The sequence below is a fragment of the Vicia villosa genome, unplaced genomic scaffold, assembly GCF_029867415.1.
Source record: "Vicia villosa cultivar HV-30 ecotype Madison, WI unplaced genomic scaffold, Vvil1.0 ctg.000205F_1_1, whole genome shotgun sequence".
NCBI lineage: Eukaryota > Viridiplantae > Streptophyta > Magnoliopsida > Fabales > Fabaceae > Vicia > Vicia villosa.
This window is the reverse complement of record NW_026705069.1, coordinates 976,186-989,790: the sequence shown is the minus strand read 5'-3', so window position 1 is coordinate 989,790 and position 13,605 is coordinate 976,186. Positions and strand designations below refer to the sequence as shown.

At 35.5% G+C, this 13,605-nt stretch overlaps 1 long non-coding RNA gene across 1 annotated transcript; it reads right to left on the bottom strand.

The window, feature by feature from the left end:
* Positions 1–11,257: 11,257 nt before the first annotated feature.
* LOC131625310 (uncharacterized) lies at positions 11,258–12,040 on the bottom strand. Its single transcript, XR_009290833.1, has 3 exons — positions 11,973–12,040; positions 11,676–11,885; positions 11,258–11,421 (listed from the first exon to the last, which is right to left on the bottom strand). It is a non-coding gene; the product is annotated as an uncharacterized LOC131625310 (long non-coding RNA).
* Between the last annotated feature and the right edge of the window lie 1,565 nt (positions 12,041–13,605).

Below are 13,605 nucleotides of genomic sequence, written 5' to 3'. Positions count from 1 at the left end.
AATCAACAATTTTCTTGTAGTGGATGAATTAGCCATTTGTGCTTACCTTCAGATTCAACATGCTCATATACGTCGTACCGAAAAATATTTCTCTGCTCATTTACAATTGTACTTGCTGGAGAAAATTAAAATAAATTAATAACTAACAAACAGAATTTCATAGAAAATAAGGGACTTTTTCAAGAAAATTCATACATTCAGTGATTACGTGTTCAGTGTTTGAATCTTCATCTTCATTTCCATGAAAATTGAAGGTCAAGGAAGGAATCGAATCAAGAACCCGGGCAGGTTGACGCATTTGTTTTGAAAGTTGTATGGAAGTTGGATTTATTATTTCTGAAATAGGTGTGTATGAATTCGAAACAGTAGTGTGCTTATGTTTGGTTATAAAACTACCTCCATCTTTGTCAAAATTTGTACTTCCAACGGAAATCGTATTAACTGATTCATTGGCAGCTACAATACATTCCCAATTAAATAATACGAATAGACGTATAAGTATATCAATCAATGGAAAACACTTTATTCAAAGAACTGATACAAAAAATGGAATATGAATAATTATCTATAATTAACGATGACAATGGAGTTCTTGGGCGACGATGTTGGCCACTGGTTGAAGCTCCAAGTTCATACGTATGCGTAAGCGGTGTCAAATTTTCGTCTAACACGTAAAGAGCATAAATTAAAAGTTCATATAGTATACAAAAATCACTTGAGTTCTACATGAAAATTCAACAAAAATTACACTGACATGGTAGTTTTTAAGTTGAACCAGAATCCCATATCGTTTGCAAATGATATTTTGAGAAAAAAATAAGTTATACTAAATAAAACTATGTATTAAGGATATACAAAATTGAGTTTCATGATTTGGCAGGAAAAGTAATAACATGTATTTGGCAGGAAAGGTAATAACCTTGTTATTAAAAACAAAGATGATATAGAATGCTACAAATTAAAGAGTTTAGAAACCTGTGACTTTGCTGTTATGTTTAGATTCCTTGCTTCTTATTATCATCTTCCTTCGAAATCTGGCAATAGAAGAGTTGTCTCCATCCATAGCCAGTGTAAATTATTACTTCCTGTCAAAATTCAAATGGTTATGCGGTGGATGAAAAAGGTAGTGGCAAAGAAAGATGTATTTTTATGTGAATGTGTAAGTGATAGAGAATACCATATTGCTCTTATACAAAATGATTGAGCAGAAAATTGAGGTGGATGTTGGGACTGTCAAATAATGTAAATGCAACATTTTCCCAAATAATTTTCACATTCTTTAATGGTGCAACAAATTAATCATGGGATAAGAAATGTACAAAACAATTTTCAAGAATTTTATTGAACCCAAAATCACATTTAAGACAGTAAGAAAATAATCCCATTAAAAAAAAATATTTTCCATTATATTGTTGTTCACAGCATGATAATTTTATATCATACTTTGTGGGCAGTGTCAAGTTGAAACTGGTAGAATCAAAAACCATACATAATTTATTTACGCGATACGAATCATTAAAAATGGCAATTCTAGAAATAGTTCACAACCAGAATATTGCAAGACCAACTTGTCAAACTTTTTGTCAAATGAGTATATGATTATTTTACCTCGTATGATGTTGGACATGTTTTACTATTGCTATTAGCAAAAATTTTGTTAAATAGCTGCACAATATTAGTGCTATAGCTCACCAAAAATTTAAAAAGTTTCTATTGTTCCATGATATACTATTTAATATAAAATTTTGTTGAATGATGGGCTATATAGCACTGTTGCATAGTGAAATTTGTATAAACCATTATTTTCCTGTGATTCATTTTTTATCTCATTAACAATTGATTATTATAATATTATGTTACAAACATTTGATCATATATGATAGATTCATATAACTGAGAACAAATCAAAGCATAAAAACAGGAGAAGAAGGAAGTTGTATTGATGTAAATTCAGAATTGAGAGACTCTGTATAACTGACCGAGAGACTATGATTCCATCTACATAACCTACTAACCTCACCTTTCTCTATACCTTCCAAGTCCCCACTTAATGATTGGATAAGAAATGTACTAAATAATTTTCTGTCTTGAACCCAACCTTCATAGTTCTTTATCGGTTGATTCATCATTTACCAACGTGAAACAACAGTGAAAAGAACCATTTAAGATAGAGAAATCATAAAGTTAAGAAAAGAACCATTTAATATAGAGAGCTGGCTCTTTTCAATGCTTTCAGTGCAAAATCGACATCAATACTTTAAAATTATTACTCCAACACAGACAACATAACAACATAACAACATAACAAAAGAAGCAGCATTGTAATTAACCAACTTAGTTGAACTCAACTTTGATGAACACAAACCCAAAGAAGCCAATGTTATTATAGTAAGTATCATTATTGCAAACCTGTATTTATATATATGACAATTATAAATGACAAAGTTGCATTATATATATGTAAAGCTGCATTATATATAACAGCGAACATGCATTATATATATGACAAAGATGCAGTATATTAACTTAAGCAATTCTATCTTGAGATGGTTGTTTGATTTAATGCAGAATTGATAGTCAAAATCACAAATATTTTATAATCAAAATCACAAATATCTGATATATATTATCTGATATAACGCAGAGCTGATTACATATACCAAATAGCATTGTCAGTAAGTAGCATTGTCATGGTTCAACTTAGATGAACAAAACTCATAAGGCAACCAAATACCATTACACAAAATAAAAAGAAATCTGAAATAGGACACAACAGTGAAGTGTGCATTACATATTAATACTAAAAACCAAGCATAAAACAAAACAAAATATAAATATCAGAAGCAGGCCCGTCAATCCTTCTCAATATTGATGTGTTTTTAAATTCTTGAGTAGGCTCCATCATTATCATCAGCAACTTCCACAATGTTCCTCTTAACAGGAGTGCAATCAGCAGCACCAGCTTCCATATCTTTTGACACCAAACCATTATCTTCACACATCTCCTCAGCAACGACGTTCTCAAATTTGTAATTCAAATCCTGAACTACACCAGCATCCACCTCACTATGAACAACACCAGTAGCCAAATCATCCTCAACACCAGCTGAATTCTAAATAGCATCAAAATTGATAACAATCAATTAGCTACAAACACATATGGCCCTTTAATTTTAAAACTTAAAATTATATAATGTAACACATTATGAAATACCTTCACAGCAGTTTTGAACTTAGAGACAATAACTTGGTCAGCACAAACTTTTTTGACGCGAAATGACTGTTCAAATCAAGAGTTCACGTCATTGTTGACAACTATCTTAAATAATATAGTTTGCTCGACAAATTCACCGATAATTTTTGGCAAAATGGTTGGCTCAGGATCCTAAAATACACATTGTTTAACATAGTAAGTTTTAGAAATCAACTCGTAATATGACAACGCCATCGTAGTGAAAATGTGAAATATAAAATGAGTGAGAGTAGAGGGAAGGTTTATGTGGTATGCACAATGATGGAGTCAAATTATTTATAATTTAAAACATGTATCAGAAAGGAATATTTTGATATCACTCACACGATCCATTTCCTCAATCAAATTAGAACATGTCTTCTTTGTCAACAAATAACAATCTCGATCAAAAAGCACGAAAGTAGCAGAAATGGTTTCATCAATCACCCTAAGTTTTATGCGGTACCTATATATTTAAGAAAATCATATTTGAGAAAGTAAGAACATTAGTTACCAAACATTTAGATATAATATAAATATATAAATATATAAATACATAAACACAGTAAGTACTTGTGAACAATATAACAAAAATAATTTAGGATAAAGACCTTGGAACAATTGTCCAAACATGTATGTCACATTTAGGGCAGAAAATCCTCTTGGAATCTATAAGAACCCCCTTGTTGCAGACATATGCAGCATACCACCAATCATTGCCACCAATAACATGTTTGATTGTCCCTAACACAATACAAACTATATTCTACACACACAAAAACAACAATAATGTTAAGTTAACCAACAAAAAAATTATTTGAGTTCCTAAATAGTTATAAAGAAATTAGGCATAAAGTGGAAGGCAATGGTGTAGTTTTCATGATGTCAAAACATTGTGAATTAACTACAATCAGCGTGGAATCATAGAAATCAAATGGATGCAACAAAGACAAGCACTTTTGGCCACAAGACACCAATAGGTCGAATCACACATACTATAGGTCGACCTACTGCAAGCCTTTTGTGAAGGATTTCAGGTAAAGGCTGAATGCGTCGACGCATTGCCTCCTCAGGTCGACGCGTTGGATTTTGGAGGAATCTCGGGTATGCGCACGCCGACCCTTCAGGTCGACGCATCAAATTTTGGTGACTCAAGTGCAAGAACAAAATGCGTTGACGCATTGATGGCTTAGGTCGACCCATGGTATTTTGAGGAACTCACGGGAATGCGCACGTCGACCCTTCAGGTCGCGCAAGTGTCATACTTAGTTCATTTTCAGGTGCATAAATCTCAACAGGTCGACCTATGCAGGGGAACAGGTCGACCTATCGCTTCTCACACTGGTTTTTGCTGTGTTCTAATTGGCCTATGCAAAGGGTGTGGTATAAATATCCAATTGATCTTTCTCTAGCATTTTAACAAGAAACGTGAAAGATATACTCAAGCTTCTTCTCATCTTCAACCTTTCGCTTATTGATCGAAAATCACACATAATCATATTTTTCGATCGGAGTAAGGAACGTGTGTTAATAAGGTTCGACGGTAGATATTTGTCTTGTTCGAGATTCGACGGTAGACATTTATCTTGTTCGAGTGAAGATTGTTGAGGGTGTTTCTTGTATAAAACCTTAGGGTTTTTCCTTCTTCATCAAAGATTTGGTACGAAGGTTTTTGACGATCGATTTGCTTTGGTAATCAATTCAGCCGTGCATAAGGGATTGAGGGATTGAAGATCCGCTCAACAAATTTGCTACAACCGGAGGATTGAAAAAGGAACGATCGGGGTCTTGATCCGTAAAGATCATTGACATTGACTTGATTCAACTTGAATCAAGGGGAGGATCGAATTGTACTCAATTTTACTGCATTTGTGTAGTTGGTGATTGGTAAATTCTATCCTTGTTAAACATTTTGCAATCAAATAAAACTTTCCTAATTTCATTTGAAATTAAGGGCAGACGTACTCCTGCGAGGACGATAGAGGAACTTCCTTAACAAATCTCGTGTTCTTTATCGTTCTTACTTCTATCTGTTTCTATTCGCTTTGTAAAATTTCCATTGTTGAACAAAAATTAAGGTTTGGTAAATATTGATCACCAAGTGTTCGATAAAATTCCTCAATCAATTTTTGTTCAAATTTTAGTGTAAACGTTCATTGTGAGTAATATACTATCAAGTGTGAAATTGACGAAATTGATAAATTCGTTAAAACGTAATTCATTATTCGCCGTTTTTTATCCGTTCGGTTTAGTGCACATATCCGGTCCCCGATAACGTAATCGCTCGGAGACGATTAAGTGATTCAGGGAAGTCACGTTTCAAAAGCTAAAATTTTCTTAAGTCAAAAAATATGGTCTACTCACCCCCCCTCTAGACCATTCCTATCGTCTAACAAGTGGTATCACGAGCTCCAGTTCATTCTAGTGCTTGATATAACTTTTTGGAAAATGGAGAGCGGTCAAAAAGGGGCGTATAATAAAGCGCCTGTTTTCATTGGAGAAAACTATAGTTATTGGAAAGACTGTATGTGCATTCATATCAACTTCGTTGATAGAAAAATATGGGATGTCATCGTCAATGTTCCTATGGCTATCACCATAACCAACGATGCAGGCATCACCAAACCTAAACCTCAAGCACAATGGGATGAAAAAGATGAAATGAATTACGGGTATGATTGGAAAGCTAGAAACATGATTATTGCTTCCTTAGGGGTTGATGAGTACTTTCGTGTGTCGCATTGCCAAACGGCTAAGGCAATGTGGGATGCATTACAAGTCGCCCATGAAGGAACTAATGATGTTAAACTAGCTAGAATCAATACCTTAACGCAAGAGTTTGATCTCTTTCATATGAAGCAAGGTGAAACCATTGCGGAAATGCAAAAGAGATTTTCTCATATTATCAATCGTTTTACACACTTTGGGACATATTACTCCCAATGTCGTAGCTACTAACAAAGTTTTGAGATATCTTAGTAGGGAATGACAACCTAAGGTCACGGCAATCAAAGAAGCCAACAATCTCTCTACATCGGATCTCACGGCTCTATTTGGAAAGCTTGAAGAACATGAGCAAGATCTCATGAACCTAAACAAGCACGAAAAGAAAGAAAAGAAAGAGAAGTCAAAGGACACCGAAAAGAAGTCTATTGCTCTAAAGGCTTCAAGTTCTAAGTCATCCACCAAAGATACGTGTGATAGTGAATCTAGTGACGATGATGATAGTCCGGATGAAGATATAGGATTGTTCGTGAGAAGATACAATAAATATCTTCGAAAGAATGAAATTAAACACTCGGACAACAATCTTGTTGACTATAGACGTCAATCAAAGCCTAACAAACAAGATGAGTATAAGAAGACTAAACCTAGAGGGTCTAGTTACAATTGTGGTAAACCGGGTCACTACAAGCCGGATTGCACCTCGCTTAAGAAAGATAAGGCAAAAAGCAAACCTCAAAAGAAGCAAACAAAAGGAAGAAGAGCCTATATCGCTTGGGAAAGTGATAGTGACTCATCTAGCAAAGAAAGCTCAAGCGATGAAGAGGAAACCGTCAACCTATGTCTCATGGAACATCAAAAGAAGAAAAAGATTGTAAGTCATGAGAAATACAATAATGTTGATGCTATGTCTTATTTTGAATTAAAGTATGCCTTTGATACTTTGCATTATGAAGCTAAGGAAGAATTTCAACGCTTAGCTTCAAATAAAAGAATCTTCAAATATCTTGAGAAGAAAGTTTTCGATTCCGAAAAGGAATTAGAAACCCTCAAGGAATCTATGATCAAAAGTATCAAAGACACAAGCTTTGTTGACAAGAGTCCTTGGTTTAGATGGGGAGGATGTGAGACTTGTCACATTTGGCAAAAAGAAGTTAAAACTATCAAAGCCAAATTAGACAAGGCTTCACAACCAAAAATCATATATGCTATTGATCGATCACATTTCAAAAATAGTATGCTAAATCCGTATCAACGATCCACTTATGTGATAAAAGATCAATCTAGCAAATGTGATGACCATTCAAACTCAAGATGTCTATATTGTTGCAAAAGGGGGCATACCATTAAAAAATGTCGCTTTAGGAGATTCTTGGTTCCCAAAGGAATTTTCAAATGGACTCCTAAGAGCAAACTTTGTTTCACTCACACACAAGGACCCAATGAAAATTGGGTACCTATTAACCTTGTTTAAATTTGTAGGTGGAATGTCTTGAGCCATCCGAGAGAAGATGGTTTCTAGATAGCGGATGCTCAAGACATATGACGGGTGACTTATCTTTATTCTATGACATTGTGGCTAAGAAGAAAGGATTTGTGACCTACGGTGATAACAACAAGGGAGCAATACTCGGTAAAGGTAGTGTAGGTAATCCCTCTTCTACTACCATCTCAGACGTCCTTCTAGTTGAGGGCCTTAAACACAATCTTATTAGCATCAGACAATTATGCGACAAAGGATACTCGGTTTCATTTTCTAAAGAAAGTTGCATAATTAGAAATGATGACAAGAAATATGATGTGTTCAAAGGCCTGAGGGTAAACAATGTATACATGCTTGACCTAAATTATGTATCCCAGATAGAGGCCAAATGTCTAGCAACTATGAGTGAAGACTCATGGCTTTGGCATAGATGTTTGGCTCACATCAACTTTGACTTGCTTGATAAAATTGTCTCAAAAGATCTAGTACTTGGCCTACCTAAAATAAAGTTTTCCAAAGATCACTTATGTGATGTGTGCCAAATGGGGAAGCAAACGAGGATCTCCTTTAAATCTAAAAACATTGTATCTACTACGAGACCTCTTGAACTTCTTCATATGGATCTCTTTGGACCATCTAGAATAAAAAGTCTAGGTGGAAACTATTGTGGGTTTGTCATAGTTGATGATTTCTCTAGGTATTGTTGGACGATTTTCTTAGCAAGCAAAAGTGACACTTTCTCCGCGTTTGAGAAATTTGCCAAGTTATTCCAAAATAAGTTGAATACTAACATAGTATCCATCCGAAGTGATCATGGGGGTGAGTTTGAAAATCATCTTTTTGAAGAGTTTTGTGGAAATCATGGCATTAATCATAACTTCCCTGCACCACGAACTCCACAACAAAATGGAGTAGTGGAACGTAAAAATCGTGTGTTGGAAGAACTTGGGAGGACTATGATTAATGAACATGGGCTTCCAAAATATTTTTGGGCCGATGCCATAAATACGGCTTGTTATGTTTTAAATTGGATCTTGATACGACCTATTCTAAACAAAACACCGTATGAACTCTTAAAAGGAAGAAAACCAAACATTTCCCACCTTCATGTATTTGGATGTAAATGCTTTGTTCTAAATAATGGAAAGGAAAATCTTGGTAAGTTTGATGCAAAAGCGGATGAGGGTATCTTTCTGGGATACGCTCAATCTAGTAAAGCTTATAGAGTATACAACAAAAGGTTACATATTGTTGAAGAGTCCGTACATGTCTCTTTTGATGAGTCTTATCCGAAAGTTGTCGGAAAATGTAGTGTTCTTAATGGTGCAGGTATCTCAACTGAGAGTATACTTAAGGATCCGGATGCCAAGCTTGAGAAAGATAAAGAATCCCTCTTACCCGAGAATAATGAAGAGGAAGTGGATCAAACACCTAAGGAGAAAGTGGAAGACCAACCAAGTGAGAAGAGTGATCTTCCCCTTGCATGGAAATCCTCTAAGGACCATCCTATGGAGAACATTCTAGGAGACATATCAAAAGGGGTGACAACACGATCAAGGATAAGTAACTTTTGTTTTTATTATTCTTTCGTCTCTCAAATTGAGCCTAAAAACTCCAAAGATGCATTAGTCGATGAGCATTGGTATTTAGCTATGCAAGAAGAGCTAAACCAATTTAAGAGAAATGAGGTTTGAGACCTTGTCCCTCCTCCGCGAGACCATCGAGTAATTGGCACGAAATGGGTGTTTAGGAACAAACTAGACGAAAACGGTATCATCACTTGCAGCAAGGCCCGTCTTGTTGCTCAAGGGTATAGCCAAGAGGAAGGAATCGACTATGAGGAGACCTATGCTCCGGTCGCCCGATTTGAGGCAATACGCTTGTTAATTGCATTCGCATGTTCGCAAAACTTTAAGCTTTATCAAATGGATGTAAAGAGTGCTTTTCTAAATGGGTTCATTAATAAAGAGGTCTATGTATCTCAACCTCCCGGATTTGAAAACGTTGATTATCCTGATTATGTTTATAAACTTAAGCGTGCCTTGTATGGTCTAAAACAAGCTCCTAGAGCTTGGTACGAGCGGCTTAGTAATTTCTTGATTAATCAAGGTTTCTCAAGAGGGAAAGTTGATACCACCCTATTCATTAAGAGACATGAAAAGCATTCCATATTAGTTCAAGTGTATGTTGATGATATTCTCTTCGGGTCTACTAACATGACTCTTGTAAAGGAGTTTTCTAAGCTTATGCAGGGAGAATTTGAGATGAGCATGATGGGTGAGCTAAACTACTTCCTTGGACTCCAAATAAAGCAACTAAAAGAAGGCACGTTTGCGAGTCAAACTAAGTATTGTCAATAGCTCATAAAACGTTTTGACATGGCAAAGTCCAAGGCCATTGACACCCTATGCTTACCACGATAAATCTTGATCGGGATGAACATGGTAAGCCGGTTGATGTAAAAAGGTATAGAGGTATGATCGGCTCCCTACTTTACCTTACCGCTTCTCGTCCCGATATTATGTTTAGTGTTTGTATGTGTGCAAGATACCAATCATGTCCTAAGGAGTCTCACTTAAAAGCCTTTAAGCGCATACTTAGGTATCTTGTTGGTACAACTAAGCATGGCTTATGGTTCTCCAAAGGTAGTGATTGCTCTTTAGTTGGATTTTCTGATTCTGACTTTGCCGGGTGCAAATTGGATAGGAAAAGCACTATTGGAACATGTCACTTCTTTTCAAATTCCTTGGTTAGTTGGCACAGCAAGAAACAAGTGTGCGTTGCTTTGTCAACCGCCAAGGCGGAATATGTGGCGGCCGATAATTGTTGTGCTCAAATACTATGGCTCAAGCAACAATTACTTGACTTTAATGTCAAGCTTGATCATATTCCTATCTTTTGTGATAACACAAGTGCTATAAATTTAACCAAAAATCCGGTATTGCACTCTCGCACGAAACACATAGAAATTCGACACCATTTCCTTAGGGATCATGTTGAGAAGGGTGATGTAGTGTTTGAGCACGTTGATAGCAAAAATTAACTTGCCGACATCTTTACAAAACCACTAGCTACCAAGCCCTTCTTTCACATCCGTAGGGAACTTGGGGTCTTTGATATATCGGATAGGTTGCAACTATGAGTTGTTGCATGCACTACACCAAATAAGCTATTTATTAGCACTTTTTTTTGTTTTTGATAGCGCTTAAAAGTGCTATTAACCGCGCCGCTATTGTATAGGTTTTTTGTTTAATAGCACTTTAAAAACGCTATTAAAGTACCGGTTTTTAATAGCGTTTTGTCTAAAGCGCTATTGAAGTATGCATTTTGTGTGTGTTTTGATTCAATTTTGACAGCACTCTCAAACAAAGTGCTATTAAAGGGCACATGTTTGATAGCACTTTTAACGAAAGCGCTAATATAAGACTCATGTTTGATAGCACTTTTAAAGAAAACGCTAATATATGACTCATGTTTGATAGCACTTTTAAAAAAAGCGCTAATATATGACTCGTGTTTGATAGCACTTTTAAAGAAAGCGCTAATATATGACTCATGTTTGATAGCACTTTTAAAGAAAGTGCTAATATATGGTACACTTTTTTCTTTTTTTCATAAAATCATTCTATTAATCAAAAAGCTACATTTAATTCAATACCAAATAACACTTTAAATTACTCATTGCATACATATTATGATCCATCAATACCAAATAATATTTTAAACCAAATCCTCTGGTATACAAATATCATACGTATTTAGTGTACTTAAAAAAATAGTGCATTTGCATATCCAAATTTGTAGATGCATGCATTCCATCTAAGAGTAACTTTAATCCAAATTCGAAAATAAAATGTCATATTCTCTAAATAAAACACCTAAAAAAAAAGAAACGACAACAACACAGCACCAAGTAGTAACCACGCTTCAAGAACCCACAAGTACAACCATTTAGCTAGGCAAAATAACCGCTTCTTGTTTCCTGTATCATAGAAGAAATATTAATTATGTATTGTACAATATAAAAACCAATTCAAGATATATAAAATAATCAAACATTTAATGTGGGTCTAACAAGTCTTTTTCGAATTATTTAACCAAACAAAAAAGTATATTTAAAATGTGGTGAATGTAATGTTCCTTTCTAAACAGGCCGATAGTTACTTGTGTGGAGTAATAAAACTCATCGATAATAAAACAAGTAACAATCAAGCAAGTTGATAATAAGTAATTTACCTTTTCACATTCAGCAACAAATTCAAGAAGTTTCATTGCCATGGCACAATTAATCCTATTGCCTGACCAACCAGAGATACGTCTCCGCCATCAACAGATATAGGCAATGAAGCATTTGGTACAATAGTAACTTAAATATTAACCTTAATATTAACGAGCAACCAAACAACGACTCAGGGATGATGAATATATATTAACAGGAAAGAGACCCTAAACCAATAAGATATGAATAAAAACATTAATATCGTTATTAAAAAAAACACATGGAATTTGAGAGCTAATAAAGAAACCAATTACCTCGGGATTGTTGCCAAATGATCCAGGATTGCAAGAACCTTTATCACCAGGTTGTTGACTATACTCTTATGATAGCGTTCAACGACAAAGTGCTATTATAAACTTTTTTTCCCTTTTCAATAGCACTTTCTTCAAAAGTGCTATTAAATTAGGCGATACCAAATATCAAATTTGGCGTAGTGATGTGCTTTATTTATTACTATTATCTATGTTCTCACAAATATATTGAAGTGTTTATTCAAAGATATGTGAGGGCATGTTTCTCCATCTCCCATGCGTAAAGGTAATATCGTTTCAACCTTAGATTCACTTCATGCTAATATATCAATATGGTAAAGTTGAAATTTGTTCAAAAGTATGTTCGTTTTGTGCATAATTGGGTTGTGACATACATACATTCATTGCATCTAGCCAAATTTTGAAATTTGCAAAACATAGTTCGACCTACTCCTTCTGTGAGTCGACCTACTCAATGAAATTTTTTTAAAATCTGAGGCTAATGCATCGAAGCATCATCTGCATAGGTCGACGCATCGTTCGCAGAATTTCAAAATTAGGTTTTAAAAAGGGGACTCAAGGTAAATTCTCTCCTCTTCCTTCTTGTGCCGTCGACCTCCACACCAAAGAACCCTAACACTTCCATCTAATATTCCATCAATCTCCTCCAAATCATTCATTAATGGCTTCCCACAAATCCTCAAGAAAGAGAGAAAGCAGAGGGGACTCCTCTTCTCAACCACAACCTGAAATAGAGGATGCTCTATCTCTTATTCCCGACGCTCTTGTTGAATCCTACTCAGCCCATTTTAGCAAAAGAAAGGTCATCAAACAATTCATGCTATTCACGGGAACCTTGCGAAGACTTCATCTACAACAGGTAATCGATTTGCTTGAAGTTCAAAAACTAGGTGCTTTTCTTGAACTAAGTCATGATTACAATGAGGATTTAGTTCAGATTTTCTATAATGGGATGGAAGGACACTTCCAAGGTAGTTCGTTCAACTTTCAGATGGGTACAACCACTTACGCCATTACCGACAGTACTTGGAGGCATGTTGGCTTGTTTCCGTTAAGTGAGAATGCTGTCACGGTAACTGACACCAACATATTAACTCAGTTTGACTACAATGTTGCATTGAACAACATGTTGAGGCGCCCTCATGCTGACCATATCGTTCAAAGCAATTTGTTCCCTCGGACGGCTACTACAGGTCTTCTGAACATACTAGATAGAATCCTGCAGTGGATTGTGGCACGAATTATCCGACCTAAGCAAGGCGGATACTCTCGTGTTGACCAACAAGAAGTGTATCTAGTTTGGTTGATCAAAAACAGAATTCCGGTGAATTGGCCTCATTTTATAGTGAAGCGGATGTTTGAGTTGAAGGAATCAAGAAGAGGCGCCGCTATTGGATACGCATCATTCATCCAATGGGTGCTTAATAAGGTAAATACTCCGTCTCAACGGCTTCCCAAGAAGTCCATCTCAATCGACCAAGAATTCACAAAGAAAACCTTGAACATGATGGGATTCTCCTACAATCAAGCCACAGGTACCTATAGAGCTATTTTACGAGGAAACAATCCTGACCTAAACCGAGAAGATGAGGATGATATGAATATTGATGAAGGG